Source organism: Pleurodeles waltl, chromosome 2_1 (assembly GCF_031143425.1).
Source record: "Pleurodeles waltl isolate 20211129_DDA chromosome 2_1, aPleWal1.hap1.20221129, whole genome shotgun sequence".
Taxonomy (NCBI): domain Eukaryota; kingdom Metazoa; phylum Chordata; class Amphibia; order Caudata; family Salamandridae; genus Pleurodeles; species Pleurodeles waltl.
Window position 1 is genome coordinate 512622789 of NC_090438.1, and position 21347 is coordinate 512644135.

General features: G+C 45.8%; 1 protein-coding gene across 1 annotated transcript in view; it reads right to left on the reverse strand.

Moving 5' to 3' along the window:
- The window catches only part of LOC138259921 (uncharacterized), a 676397-nt gene extending 670409 nt beyond the window's left edge, over positions 1–5988 (reverse strand). Inside the window, exon 1 of the mRNA XM_069207908.1 lies at positions 5889–5988. The gene's annotated coding sequence lies outside the window, so the exon portion shown is untranslated. The remainder of the gene's footprint in view (positions 1–5888) is intronic.
- Between the last annotated feature and the right edge of the window lie 15359 nt (positions 5989–21347).

Genomic DNA, 21347 nt, shown 5'->3' on the forward strand with positions numbered 1-21347 from the left:
CCTTTGCAGGTTACAAGTGTTTTATCCACCTCCCGTGCCAGTTTGGGGTAGACAACCGCCAACGTCATACGGGGCTTCCCCGGCTATCCACACACAGTCTATCCCTCTATTTGGCCCCAGATGCCCTTCGTCATCTCTTTCTGAAACAGACTGACTAGGAGACGACCTTTCGGAAGTGGCTCTGAGCAATGGCGAGGCTGAGGACATTCACCCTACTGCCCTCAGCATCTCTAACTCTGTTGCCCCTTCGACCTTGGTAGATCCTGTTAACCAGGGATCACCCATAAGCACCACGAGCCAAGTCAGCGAGGAATGTATTCCGTCCCTGTCAATTGTTCCATACATTCTGGTGTCCACCCGCATGTCCAACCTACCTAATTCATATATAGCTGGGGCCACATCCAGCGAGGTTCACATGGCACATAGCGAGAAAGCCACTGGTCCTAATATACCTGAGGGAACTAGTATGGTTCCTAGCAGTTCCTCCCCCTGTAGGAAATATCCTCAGAATAAAGCAGGGTCCATAAAAACAGAGGATCTCGATAAGGTACTCAGCTGGAACATAGCAGGGTTGGAAAGCAAATTACAAAGTCCAGGATGGGGCAGTCTTATTGATGATCACCTGATCTGCCTCTTCCAAGAAACGTGGGCATTAGAACCCAAATATAGACTAGGCTTTAAAAGCTATTGGGTTCCAGCACGCAAGTCCTCTTCTGGGAGACCATCGGGAGGGCTGCTTGTGTGGATCAACACTTCTCTTAGGTGCAAGATAGAAGAAATAGACACGGGTTGCCCTGACTTGCAAGTCCTATTAATAATGATTTCCGAAGAGAGACTGTTACTTTTAATTAATATCTATAACAGGAATGTGAGCTCCCACACCGATTCTGATGTCCTGTCCATTTTGGACAGTTTTCTTAAAAACAATCCTTCCTTCTTTGTTTTGATTGGAGGGGATTTTAATGTCACTTTTGAACCTAATCCTCTAGTCCAAGGAATATGTAAAGAAGAGGATGCCCATTGGGGCATCCCTCAGCTAGTCTCCGACAAAAGACCAAGGCTGAATAAATGTGCGCGCTTACTGGCCGACATCACACTAGCCCATGGCCTCCGAGCCTGTAACGGTCGCTCACGCTCGGATGTAAATTTACAAGCTACCTTTAGGCGCAGAGGGCTCAGCAGTCGTATCGATTATATACTTCTTGACATCCGACTGTGGAGCCACATGTTTGATATGAGGGTCCAAAAGCAAATTGAGAGTGATCATGACCCGTTGATTTTATCGACCAGAGGACTTTTTCCTTTGTTTACTGTGCCCTACTCGAAGAGCCATGCCTCCCAGCTGGCTCTAACTAATAACAGACGCAACCTAAAATGGGAATCTGTTAATTCTTCCCCTAAACACCTGCCATCTATTTACAACCTGCTTGCCAACCAGATGGAGTGTATGATCGGCCTAAACGAGAACGGGGAGGGTGACAGAGCCTTAGCAGCCCACACTGACTTGTTCCAATCTTTAAAGCATCTTTTCACAAAAAAGTTTCTCATTAATTCTAACAAAAAGCACTGCGCTCCTTGGTTTGACAACTGTTGCAGAGAAGCACAACTGTCTCTCCTGGAAGCAATAAAAGATGGCCATGTTGGGCTGTTAAGAACAGCCAGAAAAGTTTATAAGAAGGAATGTTCTAAGGCACGCAGAAGTTGGGAAGAGGCCAGATGGGTTATTATTCTGGAGACTGCTAAATCTAATGACACATCTAGGTTCTGGAAACTAATAACTGATGACTGTAGCAATTCCCCTGCCGCACCTGGCTCCTCAATTCTCTCAGCATCATGGGTAGAGCACTTTGGGCAACTATATGAAGGGCCTTCTGAAGCATCTTTGTGGGCCCCTGATGCCCCAATAAACCATGAGACTACCCCGATCACATTCTCTCTAACCGAAACAAGAGCAGCAATAGACTCATTGAAATGGGGAAAGGCCCCTGGCCCAGACAAGATCCCAGGCGACCTATACAAATCAAGACCAGATATATGGGCACCATATCTCAACCTTATCTGCAATGCTATTGCAGCAGGGGCCCCCGCTCCTCCCACTTGGAAAGGGGCCGAAATAGTACCCATTTTTAAAAAAGGAAATCCGAACATCCCTGCCAATTATCGTCCGATTAGTCTCCTTGATAACTCCCAAAAAATCTATGCTAAGCATCTTTTGCTCCATCTTGAGGAATGGATTATGGAGTCCGAAGCTCTTTCTGACCTACAAGCAGGATTTAGACCTGCAGTGAGTACAGTTGACCAAGCCCTAAGATTCATGTCAATAAAATGGAAGAATGTTGACCTGGGGAGGGGTAATCTCTATGTGGTCTTCATAGACCTCAGAGCCGCATTTGATTTGATCCCCAGGAACCTGCTGTGGTCAACATTATCAAACATGGGAGTGCCATCTGGTCTCCTGAAACTCATTGCTCAACTGTATAAAAATACTTTCGCTCAAATCAGATGTGGCCAGGGGGCTGAGTTGACTGACCCCGTAGCTATTAAAAAAGGAGTTAGACAGGGATGTGTTCTGGCACCCACTCTTTTTTTGCTATATATCAATAATTGCATCCACTACTTAGAGAACTGTATAAATGACTCACCTAAATTGGTTGGGAAAAAAAATCCCGTGTCTGCTATATGCAGATGACACAATTTTGATATCTAAATCACCAATGGGAATCCAAAACCTGATCAACCAATTTTGTGTTTTTTGCAGTGACTATGGTCTGGACGTAAACATTAAGAAAACAAAACTCATGATATATAGTACCTCCAAGAAACGTTCGCGCGTTAGCATAGAAATGAACTCGATTCCATTGGAGAAAGTAGAAGAGTTTGACTACTTGGGTTTCAGACTATCGACCACAGGCAAATGGATGGCAGCCATTGACAAAGGGGCTCTCATAAGCCAGAGAGGTGGGGCCCTTGTCCGTAGATTGAGAAAGGCTCTGAGTCCCCCCTTGAACATACTTGCAGAGATTTACAATGTCCAAATCAGAGCAGCGGCCCTCTATGGAGCGGAACTTTGGGGGTCCCACAAAAACCTTGATACTCTGCAAACCAAAGAAAACCATTTCCTTAGACAGATTGCCCGGCTAGGTATGGGCTCACCAATGACCCCTCTAAGGCTAGACCTAGGTCTAAACAGTATCAAAACCACAGCAGCCCTAAGGCCTCTCTCCTATTGGATTCGCTTATGGAAATCTGTTGAACTCGAACCATATAGGCTGGCTATAAGAGAGCTCATAGCCGCCCCCCAGGCGCTGGAGAAAATCCCATGGCTAAAGGAAATGAAATCTGCCTGGGTCAAAATAGGTTTTCCTTCCTACTGGAACTATCCGGATCAAATCCCCGATAATGCAAAGAAACTTGTCACAAAAAGATATTGGGAGAAAGTTAACGAAGACTCCTCGCACCAAAAAGGGGCGGGCAGACTAACTATGGAATTTCTCCAATTCAAGCACGAGCCCTGGCCTGAGAACTTCTTGAACCTTCCCATGCATCCGTACGCCCGTGCTTTATATCTCCAACTAAGATATGGTACACTGCCTATTAATGGTTTTATGGCTCACTGGTCATCTAACATCGCTCCAAATGATAGATGTTTCTTTTGCCATAATTGTAAAGAAACAATAGAGCATATGCTATTTTTCTGCCCTCTGTATAAAAGTCCCAGAGGGAGGTGGATCATTCCCCTCTGCAAAAATACGTCATTACATGATAGAGCAAACGCCACCAGAATCTGTACATACGACTCATCCTCCGTGGTAGCTATTACAGTTACCAAATTTTTAGCGGAGGCCTGGTACATCCGGCGTAGGCTTATTGTTTCAAAGGGCATGTGAGCCATCCTGACATTAGTCACCAGAAGGAGTCTCAACTGTTATATTTTTTTTTTTTGCCTCTACATGAGGATTGACGAGGGCCAGGTCTTACGGGGAAGCAATTGCACACATTGGCATGCTAGACAGAATTTTATATTCTAGTTTTTATCTTTTTTTATCCTTAATATTTTAGCCATGTCTTATTTATTGTACTTTTTATCTATAATCAAATACTAAGTCTTGTTGATCTTATTGTTATACTGTCCTGATTATTACTGTTTTTTTATTGTTATCTTGTCTTTTTTTAACAAATACTATTTTATCATGTATGATTGTTATCTTTGTTACTCAAAATGGCCTAGATCTCTAGACCGAATGAACTCAAATAAAAAAATACTAGTAGAATAAAAAACACATTGAATGGATTCTTTGACATTTTGGGATTTGAGGGTGAAGCGAGATGATGCAGCTGTCCATGAACGCGGTGTAACGAATATAGCTACATATTTTTCTTTAACAACGTGTGTCAGAATAACTTTATTATGAACATTACAGGGGGGTCCCTGCAAGGGATGTGGCTTAAACATGTAAACTTAAAATCTATGCTTTCATAGTGAGCTGCATGGCTGGTATTTTGTTGCTTCTCTTTGCTTTTTGTTACTGCATCCAGAAATGTACCAACTAACATGCACCTAAAACAAGCCAGGGCTATTGGATTTGCAAATGGTTGTTAGCTTCATCAGATAAATAAGTATCAATGATTTTGTTGTAAATATTGAAAATGTTTCAATTCTAAACTTATGAGAGAGTTAACCATGACTGAGACCTCTGAAAGAGGCAACGGTCTTCAGTGTCTCAATCACTCTTATTTTTTCTTTCACACCACTTTCCTCTGCAGTCTATGTTAAACACTTAAGCCCTTTTTCTCTTATCATCCCACTGAAATCCGCCATCTGCATATCCGACACTTCATTCCTTTCCACGTCAGCATTTTCCTTCCATGTTCTCCTGAATTCACTTTCTTGTATCTCCTTAAACACACAAGGCACCCACTCACCTGTAAGCACGACTTTTGTCTTGTTAGCGTTTTGACAGCTGTGTACTACTTTCACACACATTTACACAGAATCACAATTGCAACTGGCACACATGACCATTGGTCTTGGCGCTCTGCAGAGATGCCATTGACTGGATGACCACCTATTCTGGACATCTTTCTGACCCACCTAGAGACACTGTGAGAACCTCATACTGGCGCCAACTTCAACTCGAGCTCTCAATCGTGGCCCACTGTAAACACCTTTAGGCGACTCAATTCAAAATGTGATATTTAACACTAAAGTGCTGCTCAAAAAAATACAGAAACGCAACTCCCAAGGAATAAACACTTTTATAAAGTGAAAGATTAAATAAAACTTGTAAAATAAAACAGGGTACTAAACTGCTGACTTAAAATACCTTAATGTGTTTTACATTCATTGTTCAGAAATTCAGCAGTGATTTTTCTGTAAAGTCAAGGGCACGATTAAAGAAACCGATAAGGACCCGTTTCAATGTTTATTTTTAATTTCTACTGGGTCTGAGGCCCGGATAGACACGGTCCACTTAAAGCCACCAGTATAGTTAGGTAACCTTTGTGCTAAAAGGGAGAGGTGGATAACCATAAGGATGAGACATAAGAGTGCGGAATGTGCTGTATGCGTGCATACACGAGCAGGAGTTGTAATGTACGAATATGTGAGATTCGGTAAAGGAAGCATGTAGAAGTGCAAGGAATTTGGCTGGCTTGGGTCTGTTGGCTCTAGATTCAATTACCATCTTCTGGTCCTCGCCAGCTTTACGTTTTTGGCACGTATTCCCATTAGGAGAGGACCTCAAGTAAGACTACCTCCCTCATTAAGAATGTTTATCACTGCATAATAAATACCTCCAACCAAAACAGCTCACGTACTTCAATCACAAAAAGGCCGCAAAGCAACGCCCATTGAAACATTAGTAATATAGCTGCCCTACAACACTTACCTTGCATCGTTCTTTTCCTCTTTTAGTAGGAAGGATAACTTTTTGCTGAGACCCTGCCTTCCTTATCTGGGGCAGTGTCTTCTTTCCATTCTTTGCATATAATCCCTAGAACATAAATCAGCAGGTTTGCATCATTCCTATGAATATATCAAAAGGGACTAATTTGTGGTAAACCTTTCATCTCTAATTATAGAAATGTTTATATACAATATTTTTTTTATTTTTTGTCTCTGAAAACAGTTTCTAAAATGAAAATGGAAGTATTTACAAAAATGAGACACAGGTGTGGTCTGATCTGCTCAGAAGAGCAGAGCACAGAGCTAGATCTTAGACAATAGATCTCGACGATTTCAGCTTGGATTACATGAAAAAGCAGTACATTTACTCCTGTACACAGGTTGAAAATTCTCAAACATTCTCAGAGTCATACATAAGTAGCATTTTTTCAGGTAGATGTCAGGGAATGTCGTGTGACATTTTAAGGCGTTATGTAGAGTACAACTCTAAAAGCAAGAAATTGTACAAAAACATTATTTTCTCTATGGGGAGACATTTTCCCTGTGGCAAAACCCCTTCCACTATCCACCCACAACATAAGGGGATTTCCATTCCCCTTGCGGTTAGAGAATGGGAGCTACTTCAGTCCTTTGTGGAAGTAGATCTTGAACGATTTCCAGTGTGGGACACGCATTTTCTATCCATTACAAGCTGGTAAGCCCATCACATGAAACCGCTTGAGTCCAGTGATTCAGGTGGACATGCTCAACACCAGTAGCCGCGTTAAATGTGCTGTAATGAAAGACATACAAGGGCTTCTTTGCTTCCCTCTCTGTCACTGTTAGTAAAATACAGCACTGCCATGATTTTACTGTTGAACGGCAACTTTTCATGTTGCTACACAGCACAACTCCCTATCATGCACAAGTAGCGTAGCCGCAGTGCGGGCTTGTTAGTTGAAAAACTTTTAGCATATCATGAAAATGCTATGGACCTCGAAACGGAGTAGTTTTCAAGTGGAAACCACCCTTCTTCAGAAAACGGCTCACTGCAAAAACAAAGCATCTGATCCAGCCGAAAACATAATGCTACTGCACAAATAAAGGCCAACCATGGATCAGCAGCGCACGTCCTTTGGTCCGTGGCAGATCCTCAAAGGTCAGACAAGGAAGCATTCAGAGGGAAATGTATGGCACAAAAGCTAAGTCTACATCCGGTTCTGAGCTGTGGCAAAGAGGTCCATGGAAGGACACCCCAATTTAGAGAAGAACTCATCCATCACTTCGGAGTTTAGCTCTCACTCGTAGTCCTTCAGCAAGAGACAACAGAGCAATTGCTCTCACATTAAGTCACTACTAGGAAAATCACCCAATTTTTTGACTCAGATGATCAAGAGATGAAAAGGGACGAAAAAAGGAAGCCCGCTTAAGGTGATGGCAAGGGAAAAGTTATGGATACTTTGACAGATCTGTTGGGAAACAACTTGTGTAGGAAAGTACCCTCTTTCTTCGCATGGTTACCCCCATTTTCTGCCTGTTCTCAGTATGTATGACTGTGTCTACTGGGTTCCTGCTAACTAGGTCCACAGTAGATTTGCTCTCTCCTCTAAATTGTACCTTTTTTTCCCCCACAATATGCATACTGGTCCCCCCATGTAAGTCCTTATTATATGGTACCTAGGTATTGGGGTTCCAGGGGATCCCTATGGGCTGCAGCAGTTATTCTGCCACCCATAGGGAGCCCATGCAAAGGGTTCTGCTGGCCTGCCATTGCAATCTGCGTGAAACTGGTGCATGCACCCATTTTCACTACAGGTCACTATATCAGTCACCCCTATGGCAGGCCCTCTCAGCCCAGATGGCAGGTACCTGTGTGTGGGGGCACCCCTGCACTAGCAGCCACAAACTCCAGATCCATTTTCCTGGATTTTTTGAGCTTATGCATGTACTGGACATAGTTCACTACCTATGTCCACCTACATAATGGTAACTCCAAACCTGGGCATGTTTGGTATCAAACATGTCAGAACCATACCTCAATACTGTTGCAAGTATTGGAAGTATGATTCCATGCACTCTGGGAGCTCCTTATGGGACCCCCAGCATTGCTATCACCTGTCTTGCAGGGTTTTCCGTGCAGCCCAGCTTCTCCCACCCCATACAGGTTTCTGTCCTCTTGTTGCTTGATCTTGAAGGCAGAACAAAGGAATTCCTTTGGGAAAGGAAGGCAACATCCCAAGCCACTGGTTTTGCTTTGAAGGGCACATTTGACGCCCTCTCTGCATAAACCAGTCCACACTGGTTGAGGGACCCCCAGTCCCTGCTCTGGCGTGAAACTGGACAATGGAAAGGAGAGTGACCACTTCCCTGTCCATCACCACCCCAGTGATGGTGCCCAGAGCTCCTCCAGAGGGTCCCTTGGGTTCTGCGATCTTGTTTCCTATGTTGGCAGGGAACTTTGGGAGCACCTGAGTGGCCAGTTCAGGCAGGTGACGTCCGAGCCCCCTCCTGGGCTTACCTGGTTGGGCAACCTATCCCCCTTTCAGGGCAATTTAGGGTCTCTCTCTTGGGTAGTTCCTCAGATTCGGCTTGTAAGATTCCAGCAGGACTCTTCTGCAACCTTCATTTTGACTTCTGGCCACTGGAACGGCAACTGGAACCTCCAGGAACCGACAAACGCTGCTACAACTAAGACTATTCTGCAACTTTGTTTCCACGTCTCCTGCCAGCTTTGCAACATTTCCTGCAACTCTTCAGCCAGCACAAGAAGAAGAAAGAATCTCCCCTGGAGTGAAGAAGTCACTCCCCTGCAACCATAGGCACCTACAACAAGCGACGACCGGCTGCATGGATGCCCCCTCATCTTGTGGTGCATGAATCCTGCATCACGGGTGGTGGTCCGGAGTAGTCCTTTTGGTCCTCTCTGCTAGCTGTTAACCTTTGGTAGAGGGAAGCCTTTGCTTTCCCACGCAGGCTAGTACCCTTGTGCACCTTGTCTCTTGCAGCTGCCAAGGCTTGTTTGCATCTACTCCAAGGGATCTTCGGGCGACGTGTAGCTCCAGCCCCCAGCAATCCATCCTGCAAAGCATAGCCTCCTGCATGGTTCTCGTGCGGCGTGGGATCCTGTTTTGTAGTGCTGCTTGGGCTTCTTGTGCAACTCCTGTGTCCCCATCCTGTGGGACTCCTGTGGGTACTGCCTCTGCACCTGTGGACTCTCTGCAATGCTGAGTGTCCCCTGTGACTCCCCCTCCTGGGTTGAGTTCTCTTGGGCCCTGCTGATCTCTGGCAGCACCACTTTTCCACACACCACAAGTTTGCCTTTGCCAAAGCTTGTTGGTGGAATTCCTGCACCGACACCAGTCTGCAATCTTATTTCCACCGTAGGACTTCCTCTGTATCCATCATGAACTCTTCTCCGGCTCCAGTGCTGACCTGTTCTTCATCACAGTCGACCAACTCCTGCATACACAGCTGGGTGAGTAGTAGCTCCTACTCCTCCTGTACTCCACTGTGACTCTTGGACTTGGTCCCCTCTCTCCATACGTCTTCTTTCTTCAGGAATCCACAGCTGAGTATCATGCAGTCTTCTCTGGGTGTCTTGTTTTTCTTCTTTTCCTCCTTTTGGGTGGTTTAGGGAAAATCCAGTGTTTTACTCCTGCATTCCTGGTCGCTGGGGGGTACTGTATTACTCAACTCTGTGCTTTTCTATTACTCCCAGCTCCCTTCCACACAGTTTATTTACTTAGGTGGGGTACCTTATTCACATTTTTTCTGTATATGGTTTGTGTTCCCCCTAGGCTCACTATTGGTTATTGGTATTTGCACTGTTTTCTTACCTTTTCTATGCCTGTTTCCGATTATTAGTGTCTATATTTAGTGTATTACTTACCCCCTAAAGGCAAGTTACCTTTCTAGTATTTTGTGGTGATTGGTTGCAAAAATAAAGTACCTTTATGTTTTCTTTCATGTGTGTAAGTGCTGTGTGACTACAGTGGTGTTGCATGAGCTTTGACTGTCTCCTAGATAAGCCTTGGCTGATCATCCACAGCTACCTCTATTGAGCCTGGCTTCTAGACACTGACTACACTTCACTAAGAGGGGATATCTGGACCTTGTATAAGGCGTAAGTAGCATAGGTACCCACCACACACCAGGACAGCTTCCTACAATATGTTTGACTCACTGTTAATGAACCATCCATTACCTCCTGAATGGTCTCCTCCAAGCCATGTTGCAAAATATGTTGAATCATGGATGAGCAGACAAATTCATAAGGAGGGTGAACGATCTGAATGCCCTTGACCAGCTCTTGCCAATAAAGTGATGGGTACTCTGGAATTAAACACCAATATTTCTGCTTTTATTTGGAAAAGGTGGATGGAATTCCCGCAAAAGGTTTATACAAAAGTCAACATACCTGTCAATATAAACTCCTTGAGGTGGTAGGTCATGTAACAAAAACATTTGATATGGCTGAGGGAGCCTTTGTCAATAACAAAAGGTAAGATGTGGAAGATTTAAGATAATGGACTGAAGGTGGTATATGTCTGTTGGGGAATGCAGGTTAAGCACTAACTTGAGTAGAGAAAGTGTTCTGCTAAAGACTTACATCCCAACTGGTTTATTTGGCTAATAAAGAAGTCGTACCAGTAGCACAGAGTATACTTTTTGGGGAAATATTTATGATAGATAAGTCGAAATCTGTTGGTGCCTTCTGTGTTTAGTAATCATGTTTTTGGAATAGCAGGACGAACATGGGGCCAGTTCCCTGGTTAAGGTGTCACCAGGGGATATTTTTCCTGTGGATTTAGACCCTGCTTTCAGGAAGCCCAGTGCCTAGGCCCATTCTCCGGAGCAGGAGTTTCCCCATAGAAGCAAAGGAGTCTAGGTAGAGGTAGTTGTGGGGAACAGTAGCTCAGAGGATTTGCAGGCAGGTGTATGTCAACACCATATTTCGATTCCATTTAAGTTGGGCGACAGACTTGCCCAAATTAATTGGAAGAGGGTTCAGATAACAAAGGACCCTTTAAGTTTTACAATTCTTCGGGTACAGACAGGATTTGTTGAATGGTTACCTCAGCACCAAATTCCAAAAGTTAGACTTCAGTGAAAAGGAGAAGGTTTTGGTAGACAGTTGTAGTAAAGGAATTGGGAATAAAAGGTGCTACTTTAAAATCGAAGGGAATACGACAGAGCTTGATTAGCAACATTATCTTAGTAGAGAAAAAGGACAAAATAATGCGTCCTGTAGTAAACCTACAAGATATGAACGAATAGGTGGTTTTAAGATGAAAGGTATGCATCTATTGAGAGACATTCTGGAGAAAGGAGATCAGCTGACTCAATTGGAGTTGAAGGATTTGTAAACTCCCCAGGTCTGCCATCTTAAGACATGGGCACTTACCTGAAAGCAGGCCTGATTCCGAGTGACCCAGTCTCCATAGGAGCCTTAGTTAAATCGTCCTCCACTCTGACCTCTGCACCCATCTGGCCCCATATTGCTGGTGGTGGGTGTTTGGGATAAACTTGAACCCCAACCTGTGGACATCCTAACACCCAGGGACTGGAACTGTAAGTCTTGTACTTACCTCAGAACAGTACTAACTTTTCTTTCCCCCTAGAAATGTTTCTGAAAATTGCACTGTCAACTTTTAAAACAGATTATTGCTATTTATTCAAAAAACTTATAACTTGCCAAATTGAAAAAGTGGTATTGATACATATGGTGGATACTTACTTACAAATGTACTTACCTGCATCTTGAATCCCGTGGTTCTAGAAATAAAGTAACAAAACCTATTTTTGCAATACAAAAACCACTGGCCTGGAGTTAGTCATGGGTTGTGTGCTTCACTTTATTGCCTGTGTGTATACAACAAATGCTTTGCACTACCCTCTGATAAGCCTAACTGCTCAACCACACTGCAGCAAAAGACAGCATTAGTATTATCTACTTTTGCCTCTGTTAAGCCTCTATTGAACCCTTCGACTCTATGCACACTATATCTCGTTTTGATATAGTATATACAGAGCCAGCTTCCTAAATTTACTACATAGCATAGGTTTAAGTCAAATCTCATTCTGAGATTCAAAACGTTAAGTTTGGACCAAGTTTACTTGAGGATGTTGGCAAGAATGATCGGAATTCTACATTAAATGATACAAGTTATTTTTTCTAAACCTTTGAATTATCAAGTTTTACAGAGATTAAAGGCAAGTCATTGTAGGAAAGTGCCCTCTTTCTTGGCAATGTTACCCCCTTTTTCTGCCTGATGTCAGTGTGTTTGCCTGTGTACACTGGTATCCTGCTAACCAGGACCTCAGAGATTATGCTCTCTCTCCCGAAAGTCTGTATTTCACCCACAATTGGCACACTGGTGCCCCATTATAAGTCCCTAGTACATGTTTCCTAGATACCCAGGGCATTGGGTTTCCAGGGGATCCCTATGGGCTGCAGCATATATTTTCCCACCCACAGGGAGCCCAGGTAAACAGTTCTGCAGGACTGCCATTGCAGCTTGCGTAAAAAGGAGCAAGCATCCTTTCACGGCCACTTTTCACTACACCAGGTTACTTATAAGTTACCCCTATAGCAGGCCCTCTAGCTCAGAGGGCAGGGTGCCAAGTACCTGTGTGTGAGGGCACCCCTGCACTAGCAGAGGTGTCCCCATGAACTCCAGGCTGATTTTACCGGACTTCATGTGTGCGGGGACACCATTTTACGCGTGTGCTAAACATAGGTCACAACCTATGTCTAGCTACATAATGGTAACTCATGTTCAGAGAGACTAGAGAAGAGGCCTCACAAGATTAGGTTGACTTTGTGAACAGTACTGTTAAAGCTTTAGAATGCTGGTTACATGGCAGCAAAGTGTCTGACTATGAGGGCTTGTATAATCTATTACTGAGAGAGCATATTTTGAATATATTGTGAGTCTGACTTGTTGCACCAGTACTTAGTAGACTCAGATCCTACCTCTCCCCAAGAATTGGGAAAGAAGGCAGACAAATGGGTCAGAACAAGGGTGAGCAGAAAAGCGCATACAGGTGGTGACAAGGAGAAGAAGAATGATGGTAAGTCACATGACAACGGGGGGGACAAAGAAAAGAAAGACTCTTCATCAGACCCACAAACTTCTTCTGGGAGTGGGTCTAAATCCTCTTCCCAAAACAATCAGAATAAAAAGTCTTGGTGCTGTATCTGTAGAAACAAAGGACATAGGGCAGGAGACAGCTCCTGTCCTAAGAAAAACACCAAACCTCCCACCACTACTATCCCTACTACTACAACTAGTACCCCTAGCAATAGCAGTGGTGGTGGTAAGACTAATATAACCAATAGCCAATCCAAGGGTGTAGCAGGGCTAACCCTGGGAAGTGTAGTGGGGGCTGGTTTAGTTAGGGAAACCACTGGGGCTGTTTTAGTCACCCTTGTTGCTGGTCCCCTTAATATGGATAAGTACAAGCAACAACCCCTAATAAATGGCGTTCAGGTTGAGGCCTACAGGGACACCGGTATCAGTGTCACCATGGTGACTGAAAAACTGGTGGCCCATGAGCAACACCTACTTGGTCACCAGTACCAAGTGACTGACGCCCACAACAATACTGTGATCCACTCCATGGCAGTTGTTGATCTCAGCTGGGGGGTTGGTGGTGTGTGTGTGGGGGGGGGGTTAATGGTCCTAAAAACGTTGTAGTGTCCACAGACGTACCTGTAGAGTGTCTACCAGGGAATGACTTGGAGGCTTCAGCTCGGGCTGAAGTAGAGTTGGATGTCCATGCAGCCATGCTGGGCATATCTTTGCTTTGACTAGGGCTCACTCGGGCCAAGAAGCAAAGAGAACAGGGAAACCTGAAGACAAACTATGGACCAAGAGCTTCCAAAAAGCAGGGGTAGAAAGGGTAAGAAATTATCCCCTATCCCTCCTTCCCCTAATGATTCCCCCTCTCAGGAGGAGAAGGAGGAATCTACTCCTTGGACAGATCCTATACCTGAAGAACTTCAAGCTGACACAGCTGAACTCTCAGGGGCAGGGGCGTCTGCCAGGGAGGAGTTAAGTGGGCCTCAACAGACTTGTCCCATACTTGAGGGTTTGAGACAGCAATCTGTCAAACAGAAAGCAGGGGATGTCAGTGGCACCCACAGGGTGTACTGGGAAAATAACCTCCTGTATTCAGAACCAAGGGAACCCAAATCTAGTGCTACCAGAAGATTGGTCATACCTTTGCAATACAGAGTTTTTGTTGACCTTAGCACATGACATTCCCCTTGCTGGTCACCTGGGGCAAAGCAAAACCTGGGACACACTGGTCCCTCACTTTCACTGGCCCCATATGTCAGTAGACACAAAGGAGTTTTGTCGCTCCTCTGTCACCTGTCAAGTCAGTGGCAAGACAGGTGGGACTCCAACGGCCCCTTTAATTCCACTTCCAATGGTTGGGGTACCCTTTCAAAGTATAGGGGTTGACACTGTTGGCCCCCTTGACCCTCCCACTGCTTCGGAAAACAGATTCATTCTGGTGGTGGTGGACCATGCCACCAGGTATCCAGAAGCCATACCTCTAAGGACCACTACAGCTCCAGCAGTGGCCAAAGCCCTCCTGGGAATCTTTTCCAGGGTGGGTTTCCCAAAAGAGGTTGTATCAGACAGAGGTAGCAATCTTACGTCTGCATATTTAAAAGCAATGTAGAAATAGTGTGGTGTAACCTACACATTCACCATTCCTTACCATCCCAAAAGGAATGGTTTGTTGAGCGTTTTAACAAAACAACTCAAAGGTATGATAATGGGAATTGCTAAGAAAAAGAGGAGATGGGATGTCCTGTTACCATGTCGCCCTCTTTGTCTATAGGGAGGTACCCCAAAAGGGAGTGGGCTACAGCTCATTTGAACTCCTCTTTGGTCTCCCTTTAAGGGGTCCACAGGCTCTTGTGCAAGAGGGTTGGGAGCAACCCCTGAAACGCTCTAAACAAGATATAGTGGATTATATAATTGGCCTCAGATCAAGAATGGCTGAGTATATGAAGAAGGCTAGTAAAAACCTTCAAGGCCAAGGATTGCAAAAACAATGGCGTGACCAGAAGGCTGTCCCAACCATGGCAAAAAGTGTCGGTCCTCGAGCCTGTAGCATGCAGAGCACTCCAAGAAAAGTAGAGTGGACCACACATCATAGAGGCAAAGAAGGGTGAAGTCACTTATTTTGTAGACCTTGGCACTCCAAGAAGTTCCCTCAGGGTACTTCATGTGAATCGCCTAAAGCCCTACTATGAAAGGGATGACTTAACCCTCCTCCTGGCCACTGATGAGGGACAGAAGGGTGAGAGTGACACTCTCCCTTACCTCTCATCAAATTCTGCAGCTCGTGGCTCAGTTGAGTGGTTATTCTTAGCAGACTGCCTTTCTGATTCTCAAAAGGAAGACTGCAGAAATCTCCGGGGACAGTTCTCTGAACTGTTTCCCCTTACACCTGGTCAAACCATATGGTGTGAACACACCACTGATACAGGGGACAGCCCACCTGTCAAAAGTAAAATATATAGACATCCTGGTCATGTAAGGGACTGCATCACAGCAGAAGTGCAAAAGATGCTTCACCTGGGAGTCACTGCACACTCAGATAGCCCCTGGGCTAGCCCAGTGGTGCTGGTCCCGAAACCACATTCAGAATGTGAAAAGAGAGATTAGGTTTTGTGTTGACTATAGAGGGCTCAATACAGTAACCAAAACTAAGGCTCATCCTAGCCCCAGGGCAGATGAACTCATAGATACTCTGGCATCTACCAAGTATCTTAGCACTTTTGACCTTACTGCTGGCTATTAGCAGATTAAGTTTTCAGAAGATGGTAAACCTCAAACTGCATTCTCTACCATTGGAGGGCACTACCAATTTACAGGAATACCCTCTGGTTTGAAGAATGCGCCTGACACTTTTCAGAGGCTGCTGAACACAATCCTTCAAGATTTGAAAGCCTTCAGGGCAGCATATCTAGATGTCTTTTGCTCCCCCTGGGATGATTCCCTGGTCCACCTCTGGAAGTTTTTAGAGGCTCTGCAAAATACAGGTCTCACTATAAAGCCTTCAAAGTGCCAGATAGGGCAGGGTGAGGTGGTTTATCTGGGATACCTTGGAGATGGGAAACAGATTCAGCCACCTGAGGGGAAAATCCAAACTGTTTTGGATTGGACTCCCCCTACCACACCAACCCAGGTCAGAGCCTTCTTAGGTCTTACTAGATGTTACAGGAGTTTCATTAAGAACTATGGCTCCATTGTTGCCCTTCTTAATGCCTCACCTCCAAGAAAATGCCTAAAAAGATATTGTGGACAGCTAGCTGTCAAAAAGCTTTTGAAGAATTCAAACAGGCCATGTGCTCTGCACCTGTTTTAGAGAGCCCAAACTACTCCAAGAAGTTCATAGTTCAGACTGATGCTTCAGAGGTAGGGGTTGGGGCAGTTCTCTCACAACGTAATACAGATGACCAGGATCAACCAGTAGCTGTTATTAGCAGAAGCTTGACCTTCCCCCCACCCCTCCCCCCAAGAGATGCCCCCACGAACTCCAGGACCATTTTCCCAGACTTCGTGAGTGCGGGGACGCCATATTATGCGTGTACTGGACATAGGTCACTACATATGTCCAGCTGCATAATGATAACTCTGAACATAGGCATGTTTGCTATCAAACATATTGGACTCATACCCCAAGGCTTTTGCAAGCATTAGTTGTATGATTCCATGCACTCTGGGGGCTCCTTAGAGGACCCCCAGTATTGCCATTACAGCCTTCTGAGTGTTTCCAGGCAGCCCAGGCTGCTGTCACCTCCCAGACAGGTTTCTGCCCTCCTGTTGCTTGGGAAGCACAAGCCCAGGAGGGCAGAACACATTATTTCCTTTGGGAGAGGAGTGTTACACCCTCTCCCTTTGGACATAGGTGTTACAGGCTTGGAAGAGGTAGCTTCACCAAGCCACTGGAAATGCTTTGAAGGGCACATTTGGTGCCCTCCTTGCATAAGCCAGTCTACACCGGTTCAGGGACCTCTAGTCCCTGCTCTGACGCAGAACTGGACGAAGGAAGTGGGAGTGACCACTCCTCTGTCCATCAACACCTCAAGGGTGGTGCTCAGTGCTCCTCCAGAGGGTCCCTGGCTTTTGCCATCTTGGATTAAAAGTTGGTAGGGAACTCTGGGAGCATCTGAGTGGCCAGTGCCAGCAGGTGACATCAGAGCCCCTTCCATACATGTGATCACCCAGCTAGCTGACCAATCCCCTTTTCAGGGCTATTTAGGGTCTCTCTTTTGGGTGGTTCCTCAGATTTGGATTGCAAGACTTCAGCAGGAATCCTCTGCACCCTCCACTTCAACCTCTGACCGAAGAAACTGCAACTAGATTCTTCAGGACCCTACAAGCTGCAACAAAGACGCAAGACGCCTTCTGCAACATTTTATCTCTGGCTCCTTCCAGCAACTGCAACATTTCCCCGGTCGTTCATCCTCTGAGGACAACCAGTCTTCAGCCTGCATCAGAAGAAAGAAGAAATCTCCCTTGGGGTGAAGGAGTCACTCCCCTGCTTCTGCAGGCACCAACTGCATCAATGACCAGCTGCGTGGATCTCTCCTGCCGAGCTGCTTGGATTCAGCATCAAGGGTGGTGGACCGAAGTGGTCCCAACGGTCCTCTCTTGGGTGGAGGTAAGCCCTTGCCTGCCCACGCAGGACAGAATCCCCGTGCACCATGTCCTTTGCAGCTGCCAAGGCTTGTTGGCATCTTTTCCAATGAGATCTTTGGGCATCCTGAAGCTCCAGCCCCCAGCACTCCATCCTGCGACGCACAGCTCCCTGAGAGGTTCTCCGGCATTGTGTGAGCCTTTTTTGTAGTGCTGTGTGGGCTATGTACAACTTTTGTGTCTCCGTCCTGTGGGTGCTGCCTGGTCTTCTTTTCTGGGCTCTCCGTGTCGCTGAGGGCTCCGTGTGACTCTCCCTCCTGGGTAGAGTCCACCTGGTCCTTCCTATTCCCCAGCAGTTGCACTTTCCAGTAACCATGAGTTTTGCTTGTGCCAAGGCTTGTTGGCAGAATCCGAAGACGCAAACCCGACTGCAATCCTCCTTCTGGCGTGGGACATCACCTACATCCTCCAGGAACCCAGCTTCGTCTTCTTGAGTGTAGTACTGACTCTTCTTCTTCACGGGTGGTTCACCTTTTGCACCTTTATCCTAGTGGGTAAAGACTTCTGCCCTTTCTAGACTCGGTTGTGCTTCTTGAATTAGGACCCCTTCTTCCACAGATCCTCTTGTCCAGGAATTCACTATTGGTGTCTTGCAGTCTCTTCTGGGTTTTGCATAGTTCTTCTTTTCTTCTGTGTGTTTTCTGGGAAAATTACTGTAATTTACTCCTGTTTTCCTGGTCACTGGGGTGGGTTGTGGTACTTACCTTTGGGCTTTCATAGTACTCCTAGCTCCCCTCTACACACTACACTTACCTAGGTGAGCGATTGACTTTCGCATTCCACTTTCTTAGTATATGTTTGTGCTCCCCCTAGGCTTATTTCTCTCTATTGTGATTTTCAGAAATTGCACTGTTTTCTGTTTATATGCCTATTTCTGCATACTGGTGTATATAATTTGTGTATTACTTACCTCCTAAGGGAGTATAGCCTCTATGGTATTTTTGGTATTTGTGTCACCAAAATAAAGTACTTTACTTTTGTAACACTGAGTGTTTTCTTTCAAGTGTGTAAGTACTAGGTGTGACTACAGTGGTATTGCATGAGCTTTGCATGTTTCCTAGATAAGCCTTGGTTGCTCATTCACAGCTACCTCTAGAGAGCCTGGCTTCTAGACACTGACTAAACTACACTAATAAGGGATCCCCAAACCCATTTAAAGGAGTGGATGACTCGCTGGAGATGCATGATATCTTCCTGGGGGGAAACGACATAGGGTGACATTGGAAGAGATACAATATTTTTGGCAAGAGGAACATCTTGACTGCATTTAAGCATCCCTGCCAGGAAACCTTTAGACGTTATCAGCTGCAGAGGTACTCCAAGGTAGATTTTCGAGTCTAGATTGCATAGGAGGGAGTGTGTGTGAAGAAAAAGTAGTTGATGTGTCAGTATGACTGGTGGACATGGGAAAATAATGAGAAATCTCCAGGATCTGGTTAGTGGTCCCTTCAGGAGTCGATCAAATTCAGGTCCATCATTTTGCGCGTAAGGGCGGCTGACATGGTACCAGTTCCCTGGAATGTAGGTGTACTCCAATCCAGTGATAGGTCCCAGACCAGACTGAGACCCCCTTCCAGGATTATATCTCTACCCTCCCAGGACAGTTGTTCCGTAAGCATGGACCTGAGAAAGGAGTTTTGCACCTAGCTGGGAGCACCGGCATTAAGGAGTGTGAGGAGGCTCGACCCACGTTGTAGTTAGTTTTAGGAAGCAACCCTCCCTATCCCATACCACCTGCAAGGGTTTTGCGTAAAAGGAGGTTTTGCAGAAGATCGCAACTCCAGCTGTTTTGGAGGTTGCAGTAGCCCAATGTTGGATGGGGTACTTAGGATGTGCCATGCGTGGGGTGTCTTGTTGAAAGAGGTGCGTCTCTTGTAAGAAGATTACATTGACATACTGTTGGAGGAGATACTACTAGACCTATTTTCTTTTATTGGGTAAGCTCAGCCCTTGCACATTGACTGTGGTGGCAGTCATAGAGGGAAGGTAAAGGTTGGAGAGCGGTATCCCTCATGGCCAAGCAGCCTAAGGTAAGTAAGGGACAAGGAGAAAGGGTGAAACAATGCTGCGAGTCGTGGATGGGCCAAAATCTGAAAATCTGGCCTCAAGACGAGGTGCGGGTATGAGTGGGGGATGTGTCAACAGGAAACAGAAGTGGGAGTATCCCCAGGGTAACATGTGGCCTAGATGAGGAGAAGTGCACAGTAAGTAAAACAATAAAATCAGGCCAACTGGGCCCAAACAGTTGATCCAGAAGTGTATGGGGCCAGCGAGTGACAACTTCGGCCGACCAGGAGAAGTCATTCCCCATGGATCAGGATTTAGGGGGCAGGCTGACAGCAAAGGTATGCCTGTGGCTCATCGGACCACAAAGGCCCATGATGGGCAGGGTCAATGGAAGAATACAAAGTCAAGCTGGAGGTGTCTGCATCCACACTCCTGGCTAGTAAGGGGCAGCCTAAAATGCCAGACATCACTCGCCTCTGACCAGGAATCTAGAGGTGAGTAAGGTAGACGCAAAAGGCCAGGCTATAGATGAGGTCGCTCATCTGCAAGTGCCTGTGCCGGCTATGGGTGTGTAGTGTGGCGTGATGTAGATGGTAGCCGACCAACACTCAATGGGGGTGATGGAGGGTATAGCATATTATCAAGTGTCTGCCATCCAGCTTAGTGGTGTTGGTGGAGTTTCCATTTTCAGAAGTGCTGCATTATGCCTGTCTTGGCTTCACGAGTCTGGCAGTCCCTGCTTCGCTCGGAGGCAGTCGTTGTGGAGGGAAGGGAATTTGGGGGGGGGGGGGAGGGGGGGAGGACACACAAAAAGTGGATCAGGAAGGTTGTAGGATCTACCGGTCAGGGGTTCTGGGTGGGCTCACTCCTCCAGAGGCAGGCTGAATGTTCAGGAGGCGTTGAGCTTCTTTCAATGAATGAAGCATTCTTCACTTACCCTCCCATACAGGGAAGGCCCCATTTGTAGGAAGCTGGCATGGTTTGTAGTGGGTACCTAAGGTACTTACACCTCATACCAGGTCCAGTTATCCATTATAAGTGAAATGTAGACAGTTTCTAGAAGCCAGGCTCTCTAGGGGTAGTGTGGATGAGCCTAACTAGGAGACATGCAAAGCTCATGCACTATCACTGTAGTCACACAATACTCACACACATGAAAGAAAATACTCAGTGTTACAAAAATAAAGGTACTTTATTTTGGTGACACAAATGCCAAAACTACCATAGAGACTATACTCCCTTAGGAGGTAAGTCATACACAAAATATATACACTAGTATGCAGAAATAGCTATATAAACAGATAAAAAACAGTGCAAATAGTGAAAATTACAATAGTTAGAAATGGGTCTAGGGGAAACACAAACCATATACTAAGAAAGTGGGGGAGTGACTCCTTCATTCAAAGGGAGATTCCTTTGTTTTTCTGGTGCAGGCTGAAGACAGGCTGTCCAAGGTGAAATAAAGGATGCAGAGGATTCCTGCTGGAGTCTAGCAATCCGAATCTGAAAAACCACCCAAGAGAGAGACCGTAAATAGTCCTGAAAGGGGGATTGGTCAGCTACACAGGTAAGCACCTATCAGGAAAGGGCTCTGACGTCACCTGCTGTCACTGGCCACCCAGATGCTCCCAGAGTTCCCTGCAAACTTGCAATCCGAGATGGCAAAACCCAGGGACCCTCTGGAGGAGCTCTGAGCATCACCTCTGGGGTGGTGTTGGACAGGAGAGGGG